Genomic DNA, 21,928 nt, shown 5'->3' with positions numbered 1-21,928 from the left:
GAGAGTGTTGTGTGAGCTTCTTAATTATGAAGTTGAGAAAACACTCATGCTTTCAGGTTTTATTGACAAGCGACCTTGTACCGATCTATAATCCAGAATGTAGATATTCTCGCAAAGTTTCACAATACCTGAAATTGCAGTGATCTATATGCTGAAATGCACTGTTACACACCTAAGTGTAAGCTGGTAAATTGACCCCAAAAATTGGCCACCTGCTCTGAGCACATAATTGGAAAAAAAAAACCCTTTTCTGGACATTAGGGCCTGCTTCCCCTCGCCACACCACCCAACTTGGGGCATTTATCATTACAGTTTGCTATCGTCCTTTCCAAATCGACAGGAGTTGCTCTAAATAAGTATTGAGCTGTAATTTCTGCTTGCGAGATTTGTCGGTGCTCTGTTAAGCCAGACAGCCAAAACGAGAGGCGCTCAAATTGTATTCGACGAGTTGTAAGAACGGCAGGTTGTTGATTATGGTTGGTGGTTTATATCGTAACTGAGGTTTCGCCAATACTCGAGCTAGCCTATTGATGGGAAGTGAATGCTGACCTGACGTTGGAAACGGCCCTTATCCAGATTGCTCTTCTTCTTTATTGTACTCGTTTATTGTTTGCGTTTATTTGTTTATTTACGTTTATTGTATATGTACTCGCCATCTTGCATGCTATAAGAAATATCTTCATGGTTCAAGCTATCTTGCATATAAATGTTGAATGGGAACAGATGGCTGCATGTTTCATGTTTGTGCTTTAAAGCTGAGTAAATACATGCTGACAAGGCCTGCGTGCTGATAGTGTCCCTTAATCTCATGAGTTTTTATTTTTTCCCTTTTTTACGACTCCTGGAATTCATTGCAGTGCATGCCCCACCTGGGAGGCCTACATTTTCCACAATTTGTCATGAGCATTCCTTCGGCTTGAGAGTTTTCATTGGACTGGTCATTAGCTTACATCAAGGTGACATCGTGAAACCCAGAACTGGACAGCTATGGGAATTGAACCCTCACCGGTGAAGAAAAGCCATTTAACCTCTGAACTGCTCACGGCTTTGTGGCATGGGTCTTAAATCAATTTGAGAATAGCAGAGGAGAACAAACTATAAGGCAGCTTCTTCTTCTTTTTTCCTTCTTTTTTTTTTTTTGGAAGGAAGAACATCATTCGGATTGTGAATTGTCCTCTCTGGGGTGTAGTTGAGGGTGTTTTTATTTTTAATTAGATGTGCCTCCCATCGTTTCACTGAAGGGTTTAAGCACAACACAGGATGTTGTACTTCACAAACATATTGTTACAGACGCGGTTTTAGATGTTATATTGACCGAGCGGTGGTGTTTTTAACCGCGTCCGAACAGTTACTCCCCGATTAGAACCCGATTCCACCCGACGTTGACCAGATCGCCCCACAGATATTCAATCGGGAAACCTCTAAAGCGACCGAAAGAGAATGAAAAAGAAGAAGAAGAAGAATACGGAGGAAGAACAGATTTATTATACACACACAAGCAATGGATGGAAGAAGCAGTAACACAGCGAATCGTTAACTTACACTATTCATTTTTACTTAACCCCAAGACAACGAGCAGGACAGGACGTTCACACTTACACAGGGGATATTGCAGGCAGGTAGGGCTTGAGGTGGATTGCTTGAGAGGGAGGCAAAGTCGGAGGCAGCAGCTCTCAATTCCTCGCGGTTTTGGCGGGAAAACCCTCCGTCGCGTATCCGCTGCGGTAGACGTCACGCGCTGGTTCGGCACACCTGCTCCTCTTCTTGTGGTGGAGCCGTCTCCCTCCTTTCAGCGCGTCTCTCCAAAGCTGGTTTCCTTGCCGAGTACCTCTCCTCTTTGGCTTGGAGCGTTTCGCATCTCACCGCTCCTCTTGGTGCCGCCTCTTTGCTCATCTCCCAGGTCATCTGGTAAAGCAGTCCCTTACAGTCGCTTTTATCACCTCGGGCGGAATTAAGCCGCCGGCTCCGAGGGCACGCCTAACGGGTCGCTCACCGCGGTGCTGATTGGCTGTTAGGGCTGGCTCACTCCTCCCCTCTTATGACGAGGTGGAGACACGCCTTTCTTCTCCGACATTAGCACATGGGCAATGGCGGCCTGCGGGATTGAAAACAACTCCCCTTTTGAAAGGAACTTTGGAGAGCGGAGATGTTTGGGGAAATTGGAAGGGCCTACGCTTATTTTGTTTGATACAATGCAAAGTCAATCTAGTGGGAAACACATATTTAGCCTACATGGAATAAGGAAATACACTATTTAAAAGATATATCGTGACCTGCTTGTAAGTTTCATGGAATTAACTAGGAGGACGGCTGCGACCATTATTTACATTAACAGGGTGTTACCATACTTTTGTAACGTTCACATTGTAACGTTTCCACATTCGTTACACTGCACCCTCCTTTCTTCAGGCCCGTCCTCGGGCCTACTAAACTTTAACTTAGTGTGACACGTAGGTGTAATTCCCTCTACAATTAACCTGACCCTGAGTGTGACAATCTTAAAACACAAATAAGTATGTCCCCCTATTGCATTGCACCCTGTCTAACAGACTCAAGCCCACAGCTAACCGAATTACGGAATTATTCTCAAACTATACATTTACGGTGGGGAGCATTATTTACAATGACGTGATTTCTTATTTACAATGCAACCCAGGACCGGTGTTTTTTTTCTTTTTTTCTTTTTAGGGAACAAGAAAAAAAAAGAAATTCCTGTTGGGAGGGAGGAGACAGCACGCATTGCATCGATGCACCAGTACCAATACCACCAAAGCACCCAAAAGCACCAAAAGCACCAAAAGCACCACTCGGTGCGCAGTCACCATGGTTCTTAATAAACACAACAAAACAACTGGTGGTGGTCTTCACTTTCTCTGCTGGGCCGATGTTCTTCCCGACGTCTTCTGGCTTCATGCGGCCTATTTGGACATAATAAAAAGCACAACTTGTGTTCGTTTTTATTTAGGGCCTCAGGGGCCAACTAAGGGTGGTCCACCTGTTTGGCATAGGTGCCACCTTACCGAGGTCCGCAAGCAAGATTCCCTGGCCACTATGGCCGGTCTCCAACAGAGGTGCCCTGCCCCAGAACCTGGGGTCCATCAAGTGGTACTTGGCCGCAGAACAGCGGTCCATAAAGTGGTACATCAACGCAATGCATGCTGGTTCTGGGAATCTCGGGCGCACAATGGCCACCTCACGCACGCTCCCCTCGGCACCCAATGGCGCACAGGTCATGTGGGAGACAAAAGAAAGACAATTGAGCGAGGGTTAAGGTCACAAGGGTACACGTCAATAAGGCAATGCAAGGCGAAATGCGTATGGAGGGCGGGGTGAGAAAGCTCGTCCCTACCGTACGTCACCCCCCTGTCACCTACCCTACCCTTGCCCTTACCCCATATGTACAAAAATCTACACATTTACAAATTCGTCACTACTGTCACGTCTTCCCCATATTTCCCCTATACCAAATTCGTCTCCACAATCCCTCTACTTCAAAATTTGCCATCACCAATTCATCATCAATCCTCATAAGGAGGGAGAGATGGAATTACGCACAATGTCACACCCACGTCATGATGCGTCTCACAATCCAAACATTTGCATCCTAAAAAAATAATCAAAACATGGCATGGTGTGGAGTACCTGTCACCTCAGGTGAGTGGATGCAGATGGTGCGAGGAGATCCTTCATCCTAACTATTTTCTAAATGACTAACACACTTTACACTACCCGGGGTCTTTCCCTGCCAATCCATTGGCCAACTTACACTATGGGTTCTAAAAACCAATTCCCATTGACCAACTGTGGTGCTTCTCAATTTGGGGTCTCACTCCCCCGATTCATCTCCCGGTGCTCTCGCACAATTTCTGGGCTGCGACGTCTAGCTCTCCCAACAGGTCTACCCACCTGCACACCTCCACCACTGTAGTTGCCACCCGAGCTTACCTAGCTCCTCACCCTAACCTATCTAACTGGGGCAGGCCCCTCCTGGCTCTGTCACCCCACTCGGTGCCCTCTGGCACTGGGCTACCCGGGTCCGTCCTCCGGATCCTCGGGCCCCATCCACAACAACTACTACCGGCTCCCAGAGCCCACCTGCGGCCTCACCTGGCCGACATCCTTACAGTGGTGGAGCGCCCAAACAACTACACACACTAACAGGCTACACGCCCAGCCATTTCCACAACACTAATGCACCCATCCAAATACCATTCTGTCACCCGCACCACAGATGCCAATATCCAACCACAATTTACCTGTACCCTCTACCTAACACTTACACTACCCGCCCCGGGTATCCGTGATGGGGGTGCACTCTTCCCCCATTCACACCTTCGCACCATCCACTCCACTCCACAATTTCCACCATTCTCACTCCACGACCATCCATTCCAATACTCCAGATATTCCACACTACCATTTATTCCACACAGCCACATACACCTGTTGTTGCACACCTGTGCCCTCACACCTGGTGCCACCTGCACCCTCCTTTCTTCCTGGACCATTTGGTCAACACAACACGCAATCACTATCACTCACTCATACACTGCTCCATCCACCTGTTCAGTTGCACACCTGTGCAATCACACCTGTTCAATTCTCACCTGTTCAATCTTCACACACACGGCATCATCTCAGCTAACTACTCCCTTCTGAAACTTGCGCTTCCCAGTCGTCCCTTTAAACTATTGCGCTCCCACGTCATTATCATCCACACTAATCTACCTGCGTCCCCACTACAGGTATCAGTCACTAACTAATCTTAACGTTACCTAATGTCATCTTCGCTAGATCCCTACAATTATCCAAGCCCTCCCTGGCTCGGTTGTCATAGCCACCCCATAAACTATTGCGCATTTGCCCCCCCTCGTGAGGGATGACAGAGTTGCCATCCCACCACATCGGGGCATCTCTTACTATGAATTTTGCTTACCAAATTCCAACAAATCAAAAATTTTCCATTTACTGCCGATTCTACCCATACCATCATCAAATTTTGCTTTTTTCTAATTTCGGGGCCAAAACACTATCCTCATCACCCGTCTACTTATTACATCCTCTCGGTGCGCCAATTCCCTTCTAAAGCTCGGCTTCGTACAGCCGAGCCATGAACGCGGGTTCTTTTGTGCCAGCGGCTGGATACGTCCCGCATTCGGGGCAGGGACGGGGGCTTACCCGTGCCGAGATCCCACGCACCACCTCGGCGTGGAGCCATCCAATGTCCCGATCTCGACCTGCCGGCACGTCTCAATAGAAAGTGGTCGCCATGACGACCCTTCCTATCGAGCCGCCCGCTCCACGTAGTGGAGCCCGGACGCGGCCGCTCCAAGCGAGGCACAGCGTGGATCGCGTACGGCGGTTCTTTCGAAACCGCCGTGGTTCGGATCCCCGCTGGTCCTCGCGGCACGCGAAGCTGCCCGACACGCACCGAGGGCCCGATTCGGCTATAAGTCGCTCTAACCGCTAAACCGGTTACCGTCGACGCCTCACCTGGATGCTTACAAGCATACGCTACCCCTTTCTTGCTCATACATGCAGCCGTTTCCATGCTCCTCGTACCTTTCCTTACACACCTCGGTACACCCATTCCGCTCACCGACTTGGTCACACACCTGACCACCGAACACCTTGGCACACATTCGTCGCTCGCACACCTCACCAACACACCTCTTCGCGCCCCTTTCTCGGTCACGTCCTTTGTGACAATCACAGGTGTGCTCTCACCCGCACACCCAGCCACGTGCCTCACGACCAATTCCAGCGTGCATTCCCACTCACGCTCTACCATTCCAGGTGTGCATCCTTCCATTCCAGGTGTACATCCTCGCTCACCTGCCACAACCAACTCACGCTCCGTGTCACTCTCACTACTCTCACCTCCACTCTTGACAGCGCACTCACCCTTACTCTCGACAGCGCACTCTTTCCTCATGCACCTGTCCGTTACACACCTTTCTCGTGCACACTCTTCCGCACATTGTCCCGTTACACCCTCTGTAACACTCCCCACAGGCATGCATTCTCCCTTACTCTTGACAGCATGCGCTTTCCCCATGCACCCGTCCGTTACACACCTTTCTCGCGCATCCTCTCGCGCACATTTTTTCGTTACTTCCTCCGTAACACTCACCACACCGCGCTTCCCTGTGCTCCCTCGCACACGCGCTACGACCGACTCACTCCTGACGGCACACTCACTCCTCGGCGTGCACTTTTTCCTCACACACCCCATGGTCGGACATTCTCGCACACCTCTTTTTTTGCACACCTGACCTGTCGCACACTTCACCAACGGCCTCTCACGAACACCCGGATCCAAACCAATCCCCAAACCGACTGAAGCTTTCCTCACATCATATACATTGCCACTCACCTCCGTACTTCGTCTCCGCACCTCCTTTGCCACCTGCAAACTTTTTATTTGGTTAGTGAGCACCTCATCATGATTTGAACACAGACCTTGTACATATTCCATTACCTCCTCCTGGATTTCTCTCTTAGTTTCTGTCCGTCCCTTCTTAATTTCACTCACCTCTTCTTCCACTTCCTCTAATTTTTGTTTAACCTCTTTTATTTCTCGGTGCGTCTCCTCAAGTTCGTCCTCTAAGGCTACCGTGACCGTCTCTATGTGCATCCTCACCTGCCGGTCCTTTGTCGCCATTATCTCTGTCACCTCGTCCACCCTCATTGTCAGTTCCTCACGTACCATCTGACATTGCCTCTGTGTCGCTATTAATTCGTTTTTAATTTCTTTTTGTGTCGCCTTTAACCCTCCTAGTACCGCAGTGTTCTTTTGAACCTGCTCCACTAACTCCGTCTGTCCCTCTGTCAGCTGTTCCACCTCCTCCGTCAGATCTTCTATTCCCCCTTGTAACTTAGCCGTATTATTTCTCACCTCTTTCTCCATACGCTTCTCACCTCGCTTTACCTCCTCGCGTAGCCCCGAAACCTCCTCACTTACCCCTCGTCGTATTTCCTCCATCTCTTTTGTAGATGCCACCCTCATCTGTCCCAATTCATCTCTCTGAGCATCCAGTTTGGTTTCTACCCCGATTTTTACCTCCTCTATCTGCTCTCCCATTTGTTTAATTTCTCGGGCGGATTGTTCCCCTATCTCCCGCAATTTGTCCTCCATCCTATTTTCTAACCCCATTAACCCATTTTTCACCTCTTTTATCCCGTTGTCTAACCCCTCAAAATTTTTGTCTAACTTCCCAAATTTCTTGTCTAACTCCTCACCGGTACCCCTCGCTTCGTCCCTCATTACCGCCATTTGGTTTCCCATTATCCCCATTTGGTTTCCCATTACCCCCATTTGCCCCATAATTCTGCTTTCCATTTTTTCACTATCAGCCCTCCTGTTTTCCATTTGTTCACTATCGGCCCTCCTTCTGTTTTCCATTTGTTCCATACTGTCGTTTTTTTTCTGCATTTCCACCATGAATTGGGCCATGAAGGCTTGTATTTGGGCCGTGCTCATTGGTTCCGCGACCGTGGCCCCCTCAACCACGTGCGCGAGAGCGCCATTTTGTGCGTCTGAAACCTCCGCAACCACATTGCTATTTTTCTCCTCCTCCCTTTCCTCCACATACATTTCCCCGAGGTCCTGGGTCGATTCCACCCTGTCTATCTCTCCCACCGACATCCGATCGCCTTGATTGTCCATGGCGCGATCTCAAAATTCGGGTTTTATAAAACAAAATAAATTTCGGCAGCTTGTAATTTTGAGCGCGTTAAGCGCGCTTCGGGTCTGATTTCGGGTCCGATCTCCCTCCTCGACACCAATTGTTACTCTAATAGTACAATTGGTGTTCCAAAATTTGGGCCTAACAAATTTAGTCCCAGGTCCGAATCCAACTCCTGACAACCAATTGTTACAGACGCGGTTTTAGATGTTATATTGACCGAGCGGTGGTGTTTTTAACCGCGTCCGAACAGTTACTCCCCGATTAGAACCCGATTCCACCCGACGTTGACCAGATCGCCCCACAGATATTCAATCGGGAAACCTCTAAAGCGACCGAAAGAGAATGAAAAAGAAGAAGAAGAAGAATACGGAGGAAGAACAGATTTATTATACACACACAAGCAATGGATGGAAGAAGCAGTAACACAGCGAATCGTTAACTTACACTATTCATTTTTACTTAACCCCAAGACAACGAGCAGGACAGGACGTTCACACTTACACAGGGGATATTGCAGGCAGGTAGGGCTTGAGGTGGATTGCTTGAGAGGGAGGCAAAGTCGGAGGCAGCAGCTCTCAATTCCTCGCGGTTTTGGCGGGAAAACCCTCCGTCGCGTATCCGCTGCGGTAGACGTCACGCGCTGGTTCGGCACACCTGCTCCTCTTCTTGTGGTGGAGCCGTCTCCCTCCTTTCAGCGCGTCTCTCCAAAGCTGGTTTCCTTGCCGAGTGCCTCTCCTCTTTGGCTTGGAGCGTTTCGCATCTCACCGCTCCTCTTGGTGCCGCCTCTTTGCTCATCTCCCAGGTCATCTGGTAAAGCAGTCCCTTACAGTCGCTTTTATCACCTCGGGTGGAATTAAGCCGCCGGCTCCGAGGGCACGCCTAACGGGTCGCTCACCGCGGTGCTGATTGGCTGTTAGGGCTGGCTCACTCCTCCCCTCTTATGACGAGGTGGAGACACGCCTTTCTTCTCCGACATTAGCACATGGGCAATGGCGGCCTGCGGGATTGAAAACGACTCCCCTTTTGAAAGGAACTTTGGAGAGCGGAGATGTTTGGGGAAATTGGAAGGGCCTACGCTTATTTTGTTTGATACAATGCAAAGTCAATCTAGTGGGAAACACATATTTAGCCTACATGGAATAAGGAAATACACTATTTAAAAGATACGTATATCGTGACCTGCGTGTAAGTTTCATGGAATTAACTAGGAGGACGGCTGCGACCATTATTTACATTAACAGGGTGTTACCATACTTTTGTAACGTTCACATTGTAACGTTTCCACATTCGTTACACTGCACCCTCCTTTCTTCAGGCCCGTCCTCGGGCCTACTAAACTTTAACTTAGTGTGACACGTAGGTGTAATTCCCTCTACAATTAACCTGACCCTGAGTGTGACAATCTTAAAACACAAATAAGTATGTCCCCCTATTGCATTGCACCCTGTCTAACAGACTCAAGCCCACAGCTAACCGAATTACGGAATTATTCTCAAACTATACATTTACGGTGGGGAGCATTATTTACAATGACGTGATTTCTTATTTACAATGCAACCCAGGACCGGTGTTTTTTTTCTTTTTTTCTTTTTAGGGAACAAGAAAAAAAAAGAAATTCCTGTTGGGAGGGAGGAGACAGCACGCATTGCATCGATGCACCAGTACCAATACCACCAAAGCACCCAAAAGCACCAAAAACACCACAAGCACCAAAAGCACCACTCGGTGCGCAGTCACCATGGTTCTTAATAAACACAACAAAACAACTGGTGGTGGTCTTCACTTTCTCTGCTGGGCCGATGTTCTTCCCGACGTCTTCTGGCTTCATGCGGCCTATTTGGACATAATAAAAAGCACAACTTGTGTTCGTTTTTATTTAGGGCCTCAGGGGCCAACTAAGGGTGGTCCACCTGTTTGGCATAGGTGCCACCTTACCGAGGTCCGCAAGCAAGATTCCCTGGCCACTATGGCCGGTCTCCAACAGAGGTGCCCTGCCCCAGAACCTGGGGTCCATCAAGTGGTACTTGGCCGCAGAACAGCGGTCCATAAAGTGGTACATCAACGCAATGCATGCTGGTTCTGGGAATCTCGGGCGCACAATGGCCACCTCACGCACGCTCCCCTCGGCACCCAATGGCGCACAGGTCATGTGGGAGACAAAAGAAAGACAATTGAGCGAGGGGTAAGGTCACAAGGGTACACGTCAATAAGGCAATGCAAGGCGAAATGCGTATGGAGGGCGGGGTGAGAAAGCTCGTCCCTACCGTACGTCACCCCCCTGTCACCTACCCTACCCTTGCCCTTACCCCATATGTACAAAAATCTACACATTTACAAATTCGTCACTACTGTCACGTCTTCCCCATATTTCCCCTATACCAAATTCGTCTCCACAATCCCTCTACTTCAAAATTTGCCATCACCAATTCATCATCAATCCTCATAAGGAGGGAGAGATGGAATTACGCACAATGTCACACCCACGTCATGATGCGTCTCACAATCCAAACATTTGCATCCTAAAAAAATAATCAAAACATGGCATGGTGTGGAGTACCTGTCACCTCAGGTGAGTGGATGCAGATGGTGCGAGGAGATCCTTCATCCTAACTATTTTCTAAATGACTTTAACACACTTTACACTACCCGGGGTCTTTCCCTGCCAATCCATTGGCCAACTTACACTATGGGTTCTAAAAACCAATTCCCATTGACCAACTGTGGTGCTTCTCAATTTGGGGTCTCACTCCCCCGATTCATCTCCCGGTGCTCTCGCACAATTTCTGGGCTGCGACGTCTAGCTCTCCCAACAGGTCTACCCACCTGCACACCTCCACCACTGTAGTTGCCACCCGAGCTTACCTAGCTCCTCACCCTAACCTATCTAACTGGGGCAGGCCCCTCCTGGCTCTGTCACCCCACTCGGTGCCCTCTGGCACTGGGCTACCCGGGTCCGTCCTCCGGATCCTCGGGCCCCATCCACAACAACTACTACCGGCTCCCAGAGCCCACCTGCGGCCTCACCTGGCCGACATCCTTACAGTGGTGGAGCGCCCAAACAACTACACACACTAATAGGCAACACGCCCAGCCATTTCCACAACACTAATGCACCCATCCAAATACCATTCTGTCACCCGCACCACAGATGCCAATATCCAACCACAATTTACCTGTACCCTCTACCTAACACTTACACTACCCGCCCCGGGTATCCGTGATGGGGGTGCACTCTTCCCCCATTCACACCTTCGCACCATCCACTCCACTCCACAATTTCCACCATTCTCACTCCACGACCATCCATTCCAATACTCCAGATATTCCACACTACCATTTATTCCACACAGCCACATACACCTGTTGTTGCACACCTGTGCCCTCACACCTGGTGCCACCTGCACCCTCCTTTCTTCCTGGACCATTTGGTCAACACAACACGCAATCACTATCACTCACTCATACACTGCTCCATCCACCTGTTCAGTTGCACACCTGTGCAATCACACCTGTTCAATTCTCACCTGTTCAATCTTCACACACACGGCATCATCTCAGCTAACTACTCCCTTCTGAAACTTGCGCTTCCCAGTCGTCCCTTTAAACTATTGCGCTCCCACGTCATTATCATCCACACTAATCTACCTGCGTCCCCACTACAGGTATCAGTCACTAACTAATCTTAACGTTACCTAATGTCATCTTCGCTAGATCCCTACAATTATCCAAGCCCTCCCTGGCTCGGTTGTCATAGCCACCCCATAAACTATTGCGCATTTGCCCCCCCTCGTGAGGGATGACAGAGTTGCCATCCCACCACACGGGGCATCTCTTACTATGAATTTTGCTTACCAAATTCCAACAAATCAAAAATTTTCCATTTACTGCCGATTCTACCCATACCATCATCAAATTTTGCTTTTTTCTAATTTCGGGGCCAAAACACTATCCTCATCACCCGTCTACTTATTACATCCTCTCGGTGCGCCAATTCCCTTCTAAAGCTCGGCTTCGTACAGCCGAGCCATGAACGCGGGTTCTTTTGTGCCAGCGGCTGGATACGTCCCGCATTCGGGGCAGGGACGGGGGCTTACCCGTGCCGAGATCCCACGCACCACCTCGGCGTGGAGCCATCCAATGTCCCGATCTCGACCTGCCGGCACGTCTCAATAGAAAGTGGTCGCCATGACGACCCTTCCTATCGAGCCGCCCGCTCCACGTAGTGGAGCCCGGACGCGGCCGCTCCAAGCGAGGCACAGCGTGGATCGCGTACGGCGGTTCTTTCGAAACCGCCGTGGTTCGGATCCCCGCTGGTCCTCGCGGCACGCGAAGCTGCCCGACACGCACCGAGGGCCCGATTCGGCTATAAGTCGCTCTAACCGCTAAACCGGTTACCGTCGACGCCTCACCTGGATGCTTACAAGCATACGCTACCCCTTTCTTGCTCATACATGCAGCCGTTTCCATGCTCCTCGTACCTTTCCTTACACACCTCGGTACACCCATTCCGCTCACCGACTTGGTCACACACCTGACCACCGAACACCTTGGCACACATTCGTCGCTCGCACACCTCACCAACACACCTCTTCGCGCCCCTTTCTCGGTCACGTCCTTTGTGACAATCACAGGTGTGCTCTCACCCGCACACCCAGCCACGTGCCTCACGACCAATTCCAGCGTGCATTCCCACTCACGCTCTACCATTCCAGGTGTGCATCCTTCCATTCCAGGTGTACATCCTCGCTCACCTGCCACAACCAACTCACGCTCCGTGTCACTCTCACTACTCTCACCTCCACTCTTGACAGCGCACTCACCCTTACTCTCGACAGCGCACTCTTTCCTCATGCACCTGTCCGTTACACACCTTTCTCGTGCACACTCTTCCGCACATTGTCCCGTTACACCCTCTGTAACACTCCCCACAGGCATGCATTCTCCCTTACTCTTGACAGCATGCGCTTTCCCCATGCACCCGTCCGTTACACACCTTTCTCGCGCATCCTCTCGCGCACACTTTTTCGTTACTTCCTCCGTAACACTCACCACACCGCGCTTCCCTGTGCTCCCTCGCACACGCGCTACGACCGACTCACTCCTGACGGCACACTCACTCCTCGGCGTGCACTTTTTCCTCACACACCCCATGGTCGGACATTCTCGCACACCTCTTTTTTTGCACACCTGACCTGTCGCACACTTCACCAACGGCCTCTCACGAACACCCGGATCCAAACCAATCCCCAAACCGACTGAAGCTTTCCTCACATCATATACATTGCCACTCACCTCCGTACTTCGTCTCCGCACCTCCTTTGCCACCTGCAAACTTTTTATTTGGTTAGTGAGCACCTCATCATGATTTGAACACAGACCTTGTACATATTCCATTACCTCCTCCTGGATTTCTCTCTTAGTTTCTGTCCGTCCCTTCTTAATTTCACTCACCTCTTCTTCCACTTCCTCTAATTTTTGTTTAACCTCTTTTATTTCTCGGTGCGTCTCCTCAAGTTCGTCCTCTAAGGCTACCGTGACCGTCTCTATGTGCATCCTCACCTGCCGGTCCTTTGTCGCCATTATCTCTGTCACCTCGTCCACCCTCATTGTCAGTTCCTCATGTACCATCTGACATTGCCTCTGTGTCGCTATTAATTCGTTTTTAATTTCTTTTTGTGTCGCCTTTAACCCTCCTAGTACCGCAGTGTTCTTTTGAACCTGCTCCACTAACTCCGTCTGTCCCTCTGTCAGCTGTTCCACCTCCTCCGTCAGATCTTCTATTCCCCCTTGTAACTTAGCCGTATTATTTCTCACCTCTTTCTCCATACGCTTCTCACCTCGCTTTACCTCCTCGCGTAGCCCCGAAACCTCCTCACTTACCCCTCGTCGTATTTCCTCCATCTCTTTTGTAGATGCCACCCTCATCTGTCCCAATTCATCCCTCTGAGCATCCAGTTTGGTTTCTACCCCGATTTTTACCTCCTCTATCTGCTCTCCCATTTGTTTAATTTCTCGGGCGGATTGTTCCCCTATCTCCCGCAATTTGTCCTCCATCCTATTTTCTAACCCCATTAACCCATTTTTCACCTCTTTTATCCCGTTGTCTAACCCCTCAAAATTTTTGTCTAACTTCCCAAATTTCTTGTCTAACTCCTCACCGGTACCCCTCGCTTCGTCCCTCATTACCGCCATTTGGTTTCCCATTATCCCCATTTGGTTTCCCATTACCCCCATTTGCCCCATAATTCTGCTTTCCATTTTTTCACTATCTGCCCTCCTTCTGTTTTCCATTTGTTCACTATCGGCCCTCCTTCTGTTTTCCATTTGTTCCATACTGTCGTTTTTTTTCTGCATTTCCACCATGAATTGGGCCATGAAGGCTTGTATTTGGGCCGTGCTCATTGGTTCCGCGACCGTGGCCCCCTCAACCACGTGCGCGAGAGCGCCATTTTGTGCGTCTGAAACCTCCGCAACCACATTGCTATTTTTCTCCTCCTCCCTTTCCTCCACATACATTTCCCCGAGGTCCTGGGTCGATTCCACCCTGTCTATCTCTCCCACCGACATCCGATCGCCTTGATTGTCCATGGCGCGATCTCAAAATTCGGGTTTTATAAAACAAAATAAATTTCGGCAGCTTGTAATTTTGAGCGCGTTAAGCGTGCTTCGGGTCCGATTTCGGGTCCGATCTCCCTCCTCGACACCAATTGTTACTCTAATAGTACAATTGGTGTTCCAAAATTTGGGCCTAACAAATTTAGTCCCAGGTCCGAATCCAACTCCTGACAACCAATTGTTACAGACGCGGTTTTAGATGTTATATTGACCGAGCGGTGGTGTTTTTAACCGCGTCCGAACAGTTACTCCCCGATTAGAACCCGATTCCACCCGACGTTGACCAGATCGCCCCACAGATATTCAATCGGGAAACCTCTAAAGCGACCGAAAGAGAATGAAAAAGAAGAAGAAGAAGAATACGGAGGAAGAACAGATTTATTATACACACACAAGCAATGGATGGAAGAAGCAGTAACACAGCGAATCGTTAACTTACACTATTCATTTTTACTTAACCCCAAGACAACGAGCAGGACAGGACGTTCACACTTACACAGGGGATATTGCAGGCAGGTAGGGCTTGAGGTGGATTGCTTGAGAGGGAGGCAAAGTCGGAGGCAGCAGCTCTCAATTCCTCGCGGTTTTGGCGGGAAAACCCTCCGTCGCGTATCCGCTGCGGTAGACGTCACGCGCTGGTTCGGCACACCTGCTCCTCTTCTTGTGGTGGAGCCGTCTCCCTCCTTTCAGCGCGTCTCTCCAAAGCTGGTTTCCTTGCCGAGTGCCTCTCCTCTTTGGCTTGGAGCGTTTCGCATCTCACCGCTCCTCTTGGTGCCGCCTCTTTGCTCATCTCCCAGGTCATCTGGTAAAGCAGTCCCTTACAGTCGCTTTTATCACCTCGGGCGGAATTAAGCCGCCGGCTCCGAGGGCACGCCTAACGGGTCGCTCACCGCGGTGCTGATTGGCTGTTAGGGCTGGCTCACTCCTCCCCTCTTATGACGAGGTGGAGACACGCCTTTCTTCTCCGACATTAGCACATGGGCAATGGCGGCCTGCGGGATTGAAAACAACTCCCCTTTTGAAAGGAACTTTGGAGAGCGGAGATGTTTGGGGAAATTGGAAGGGCCTACGCTTATTTTGTTTGATACAATGCAAAGTCAATCTAGTGGGAAACACATATTTAGCCTACATGGAATAAGGAAATACACTATTTAAAAGATATATCGTGACCTGCGTGTAAGTTTCATGGAATTAACTAGGAGGACGGCTGCGACCATTATTTACATTAACAGGGTGTTACCATACTTTTGTAACGTTCACATTGTAACGTTTCCACATTCGTTACAATATTAATTATTGCATGCCGATCTGTGAGTGTCAATGAGGATGTAAAATGTTATTAAACGCGCGAAAAAGGACATTTTATAACACGCTGTTGTTTGTGTGCTTCTCCCATGTTATAGTAAATGGTTCCTGCTGTCGTAGAATAAGAAATGTTATCGTTGGAAGACTGCTACGTTAAAGCTCGAGGTCCCGCTTCTTCTTCCTCAATTCCAGAAATACGGGCTTTTAAAAGAGGCAAGTTTGTGATTAAAAGAACAAGTGTTTTTTCCAAGTCACTCAATTATTACCTTTCCAACGGAACCATTTGTGTCATTGTGCGACAGCAGAAGCTCTTTAGAATAAAGCGTTTCGGACGGAGAAACTCAGCTTCTTTTATATATATATATATCTATATATCTATATATCTATATCTATATATATATATATATGTATATATATATATATATATATTGTTACGTGGTCCTCCCGGTAACTACCTGGTCTTGGTGACCCCCCGGACCGTGGGAGGAACCCCGCCAGAAAGATATATGATTTATACGCTTTCGTAATGCAATCAGTATGAAAGACACAAACAATTCAGGTCAATAAGCAACCCCACACCAAGGATCCGGATTAATTAATAATATATTCTCAATCCATCAACAATCAATAATCAATCAACAATATTACGAAGATGGCCATCTCATATATTTTCCCCCCTTGCCCCACTCACGACCCTCAATAGTCACTGTCCCTCACAATGTCTCTGGGCACCTCCAGACCAAGGGGAAGGTCGACTTCTCCGCACACGGGCGGTTGAACGGACCCCTGGCTGGCGTACTCCAACCGTGCACGTCCTGTACCGGGAACGGCTGTTGTAGCGGACACCTCCTTGGCAGCCCGCCGAGGTCGGTGCTCGTGATCGCGGCTTCGGGGCTCGCAAAGCGCGCGAGGCCCCAGGCGCCTCCTGTACGCGTCCTTGTAGACGTTGAGGCGAACGGTGCCGGACGCTTGGTTCCGTGCAGGAACCCACGGCAACTTGACGCGTAACCGGTAATAACCCCGCGCAGGTAACTCCTCTCGCCAGACGGGCTTTGCAAACTCCGCGTTCCAAAGCCGGTCAAGATCGACTCAGCGCGCGTCGGAGCTCGGCGAGGAAGAAGAAGATGGCCGCTTTCTCCCGGACCTCGTCTCCCTTTTCTCTTCCGGTTTACGATCCCGTTTCTCGTCTTATTTTTACCAGAAGGGTTCCTAACACTTTTAACCACAACAACCTTTAATATAATATCCATTGATGAGAAATGACCCGGAATTCGTAACACTCCCCCCCTTCAAGAAAGAAAGTTTGAACACCGCGAAAACTTTCTTTGCAGGCCAACTTTGATAAACAAACCAAAATAACTCGCACCCCAAATCATCAGTTCCCCCCGGGCACAATTATCACATCTCAAAAATAAAGCAACAAACTTTCACAAAACCCCCAGAGATTCCAAAGGTAATTCCCTCTGGACCAAGCGTCAACAACTTCTAGTTTCTCTTGGATGACGGTTAAGGGGTGGTGACCAAAGCCCCAAAGTTACACAACTCGATAGCACTTTTTCGGGAGGCCCAGCTGAGTACTCACTACATGGACGCCTTAAGGAATGTGGAGTTCACGGTTAGTCCGGGGAGGAAAGTTCATTACATGGACGCCTTTAAGAACGTGGAGTTCACGGTTAGTCCGTGCAGGAAAGTTCCCTACCGGGACACCTTTAAGAACGTGGCGTTCACGGTTAGTCCATGTAGGAGCCCAGGCTCGGCGGCTCCGCCGTATATAGAGTGCTTCAACTTCTCCGGACTCATAACAGTTACGGTGGGACCCCTTTTCCCAGCAGTCACCTGACTGGCGGTCTCCGTCTCGGCCAGTGCTCTGACAATCATTCTTTCAGGAGATGCCGTAACTCTGGGAGCCTCCATAGTAATATCGGCCGCTGCCAACACCAACTCTACCGCCAAGTTGTCCTCTTCTGTAGACCTCTCGACGCCTACGAAATGCCTTCCCTACTGTTATGGTCCGACCCTCCAACTCCTTACCATTCCAATTCTTCTCTGCCTCCCTGGCGTCTTTTGTGCTTGCAAACGTGACAAAGCCGAACCCTCTTGACCGTTGCGTTTCCCTGTCTTTTACCAACCGCACTTCCACCAGCGGCCCATATCTGTTGAAGACAGAGGTCAGAACTTCTTCCTCTGTTTTGAAGTTCAGTCCCCCTACAAAGAACTTGGTACTTTTGTCACCATCCCGAGCTGGTGTGGTGTTATTTTCCCTGCTGTGCTCTTTACCAACCCTCGGGTTACCATAAATTTGCCCCCCGGCCAAATCATTCCCGATAACCACAGATACTCCCTCTACAGGAAGCGTGGCTTGTAAACCGACGGTGACCGGTCCTGACACCAAATCGGATTCCAAATGGATGACATGAAGTGGGGCCCTAACACAGCCACCGATCCCTTGTAACCGAACACTATCACCAGTTGCGGTACTCTTTGACAATGGCAAAATGCCTTCAAGCATTAAGGATTGATGGGCTCCTGTGTCCCTCAATACCCTAACAGGTCTTGGGTTAGTCAAGTCTCCCTCGAGTGAGACAAACCCCTCATAAATAAATGGTTGGTAACTCTTCTGTGGGCGATTTCTTACGCTTGCCATCGCATTCGGAGTTGTAATAGTCGGACTCCGCTCTGGGTTTTCCCTTTTCATGAGGTAACAACTGGACATCAAGTGTCCAGGTTTCTTGCAAAAAAGCGCAAGTAGGCCCGGAGGAAAAACTCGTGGTCTGCCTCGGGCCCCCCGGAAAATAAGTTTGGCTTGGGCCCGTCGCCCTCTGATTTCGAACAGTTTGGGTATCAGCGTTGTCCCCATAATCATCTCGAGGCCGCCGCCATGTATTGTCGTTCTCCGCACCTGCTGTTCCACAACTCCCCTGCGGAAATCTAGGCGAGGAGTTAGATTCGTGGACCCCTATCCGGTGTGTTAAGGCATAATCATCTGCCATGGTGGCTGCGTCCCACAACTTCGGTACTTTCTTTTCCTGCAGGTACACTTTGATGTCCTCGTGGATACACTGTTGAAATTCCTCCACCAGGATCAAGTCACGCAATGCTTCGAAGTCGTTCCCGACTCCTTTTGACTCACACCACCGATCAAACATGTTTTCTTTCACTCTGGCAAACTCCACATGGGTCTCACTCTCCCTCTACCTGGCATTCCTGAATTTTTGCCGGTAAGCTTCAGGAACCAACTCATACGCTTTGAGAATGTGCTTCTTCAATACCTCATAATCTGCACATTGGTCCATTGGTAGCGCCGAATAAATCTCTTGAGCTTTACCCACCAGCACACTTTGCACTAGTATGGTCCAGGCCTCCTCCGGCCAGTTTAACTGTCGAGCCACTTTCTCAAAGTGTGGAAAAAATTTAGCGACTTCCCTTTCACTGAAGGGTGGAACCAGCCTCACATGTCTGCCCACATCCCAGGTTTTCTGGCTAGGTGTCGGCCCAGTCAGCAAGGGTGGTACCTCTCCCCGTTCTCTCATTAACTCCAGCTCCTTGAATTTAATTTCTTGCTGAAGCGCCATGTCACGTTCCTTTAATTCCCTTTCGGCTTTTCTCTCCTCTGCTTAGAGTTCCCTTGCAGCTCTCCTCTCCTCTGCTTTTCTCCCTTCTAACCTTTCCTGGAGTTCTCGTTCCACTCTCCTTTCCTCTGCTTGTTTCTCTTCTCTCCTCTCTTCTGCTTTCCTTTCCTCTTCTGGTCTTTCCTTTTCTGCTTTCCTTTCTTCTTCTGCTCTTTCCTTTTCTGCTTTCCTTTGTTCTTCTTTGATCCCTTCCTGGCTCCGTAATTGCAACTCCAGTTTCCGGAGCTCCACGTCTTCTGGTTCTTCGGGTAGCCATTCCCAGGCTAACTCGTCCCATGTTCCTAATCCCACCCTAGATTGTATCACCGCGGTCTGCAACTCTGCCTTCCTCAAATTAGTTCGGACCTCCAAGTTTAAATGTTTGGCCAATTTCAAGAGGTCCGATTTTAGTAACGCTCGGAACTGTGCCTCACTCGGGGTTACCGCAAAGTTCTGTGCCACAAACGCCATGGTGCCTATCGTTAACACCTGTTAACCTTCACCCAAGACTTTACCACAATTTCTTCAAAATTTACCAATTAATACTTAATTAATAAATTTTAATTAATAAAAATATTATTTTATTATTTTATACAATTTGATATCCCGGAATTCAATTGGACGAGCCCCCAATTCTGTTACGTGGTCCTCCCGGTAACTACCTGGTCTTGGTGACCCCCCGGACCGTGGGAGGAACCCCACCAGAAAGATATATGATTTATACGCTTTCGTAATGCAATCAATATGAAAGACACAAACAATTCAGGTCAATAAGCAACCCCACACCAAGGATCCGGATTAATTAATAATATATTCTCAATCCATCAACAACAATCAACAATCAATCAACAATATTACTAAGATGGCCATCTCATATATTTTCCCCCCTTGCACCACTCACGACCCTCAATAGTCACTGTCCCTCACAATGTCTCTGGGCCCCTCCAGACCAAGGGGAAGGTCGACTTCTCCGCACACGGGCGGTTGAACGGACCCCTGGCTGGCGTACTCCAACCGTGCACGTCCCGTACCGGGAACGGCTGTTGTAGCGGACACCTCCTCGGCAGCCCGCCGAGGTCGGTGCTCGTGATCGCGGCTTCGGGGCTCGCAAAGCGCGCGAGGCCCCAGGCGCCTCCCGTACGCGTCCTTGTAGACGTTGAGGCGAACGGTGCTGGACGCTTGGTTCCGTGCAGGAACCCACGGCAACTTGACGCGTAACCGGTAATTACCCCGCGCAGGTAACTCCTCTCGCCAGACGGGCTTTGCAAACTCCGCGTTCCAAAGCCGGTCAAGATCGACTCAGCGCGCGTCGGAGCTCGGCGAGGAAGAAGAAGATGGCCGCTTTCTCCCGGACCTCGTCTCCCTTTTCTCTTCCGGTTTACGAGCCCGTTTCTCGTCTTATTTTTACCAGAAGGGTTCCTAACCCTTTTAACCACAACAACCTTTAATATAATATCCATTAATAAGAAATGACCCGGAATTCGTAACAATATATATATATATATATATATTGTTACATATATATATGTAGCGACCCATGGGTCCCCCAAGCGAGACCTGCATCAGAATCTCCTTGCTCCAGCCGGTGACGTCACCGGCGGGGAACCACGGCGCCAGAGTGGCTGGTCACATGACCACCAAAGCGTGCCGCGTGTGCGGGTATAATCAGCTACACCTGTTGATCACGTGACCACCGAAGCATGCCTCGCCTGAGAGGCGTGGCTTTCGGTTTCGGTTTTGGTTTCTGGTTGTGCTTTATAAGGCAGCCCGATAAACGGGCTTTTCAGAGTTTCGGTGTTCCCGAGTTGGTTTTGAGAATAAATATCTTCTCGGACGAGTTTGTGCCTTGCCATCATTTTGTCCGTATCATGCTAGAGCCCGTGCTCCTTCACTGGTGACCCCGACGTGATTTGAACACGCAACCCTGACTGCCCCCGTACGGATGCGGGGGCTGCGAACGGACACGGCAAGCACGCCCTAGCCAGGGAAGCCACTTCGGCTGGTGACGCCGGCTTCTCCCGCACGGCTTCGGGCGCAGTTTCGAACGCGGCTTCGACATGCCGGAGTTTCGGTAACGACGACGGCCATGACTATGAGGTTCGCGCACCGCGCTCGGCTCCTCCTCTACGACCGGAGGGGCGAACCTATTCCAAGACCCTCCGAAGGCACGGCTGCTTCGTCACCTTCGCGCGCACTGACGTTCGCGGCACGGCTGCTTCGTCACCCTCGCGCACCTACAACTACAACCGCAACTACCTCTCCGACCCTGCATCCTCGGGAGGCCCGCAAGGAACCTCGGCAGCCTCCCCCGAGGCCTGGACCAGCCCCTCGGTTGGCCCACCCGCTTTTCGCATGCACCGCTCGAGCCTTCTCGGCACTGCACCCGCGAACTGCAACCTCGGGAGGCCCGCGAGGAACCTCGGCAGCCTCCCCCGAGGACTTGCCCAGCCCCTCGGCCGCCCCCCGTCCACTGCATCCCCCGAGGCCTTGACCAGCCCCGCATCCTCGGGAGGCCCGCGAGGAACATCGGCAGCCTCCCCCGAGGCCTTGACCAGCCCCTCGGTTGGCTCACCCGCTTTTCGCGTGCACCGCTCGAGCCTTCTCGGCACTGCACCCGCGAACTGCAACCTCGGGAGGCCCGCGAGGAACCTCGGCAGCCTCCCCCGAGGACTTGCCCGGCCCCTCGGCCGCCCCCCGTCCGACCACCCG

The 21,928-nt window shown here is 50.2% G+C and overlaps 1 long non-coding RNA gene across 1 annotated transcript in view; it reads right to left on the bottom strand.

Moving 5' to 3' along the window:
- The window catches only part of LOC144894288 (uncharacterized), a 37,626-nt gene continuing 15,698 nt past the window's right edge, over positions 1-21,928 (bottom strand). The window contains exon 2 of the long non-coding RNA XR_013624986.1: positions 1-1,905. This is a non-coding gene — a long non-coding RNA (uncharacterized LOC144894288). The remainder of the gene's footprint in view (positions 1,906-21,928) is intronic.

The sequence above is a fragment of the Myxine glutinosa genome, chromosome 11, assembly GCF_964187855.1.
Source record: "Myxine glutinosa chromosome 11, kmMyxGlut1.1, whole genome shotgun sequence".
Taxonomy (NCBI): domain Eukaryota; kingdom Metazoa; phylum Chordata; class Myxini; order Myxiniformes; family Myxinidae; genus Myxine; species Myxine glutinosa.
Note: the sequence above shows the minus strand (reverse complement) of the source record. Positions and strands in the feature narration are given on the sequence as shown.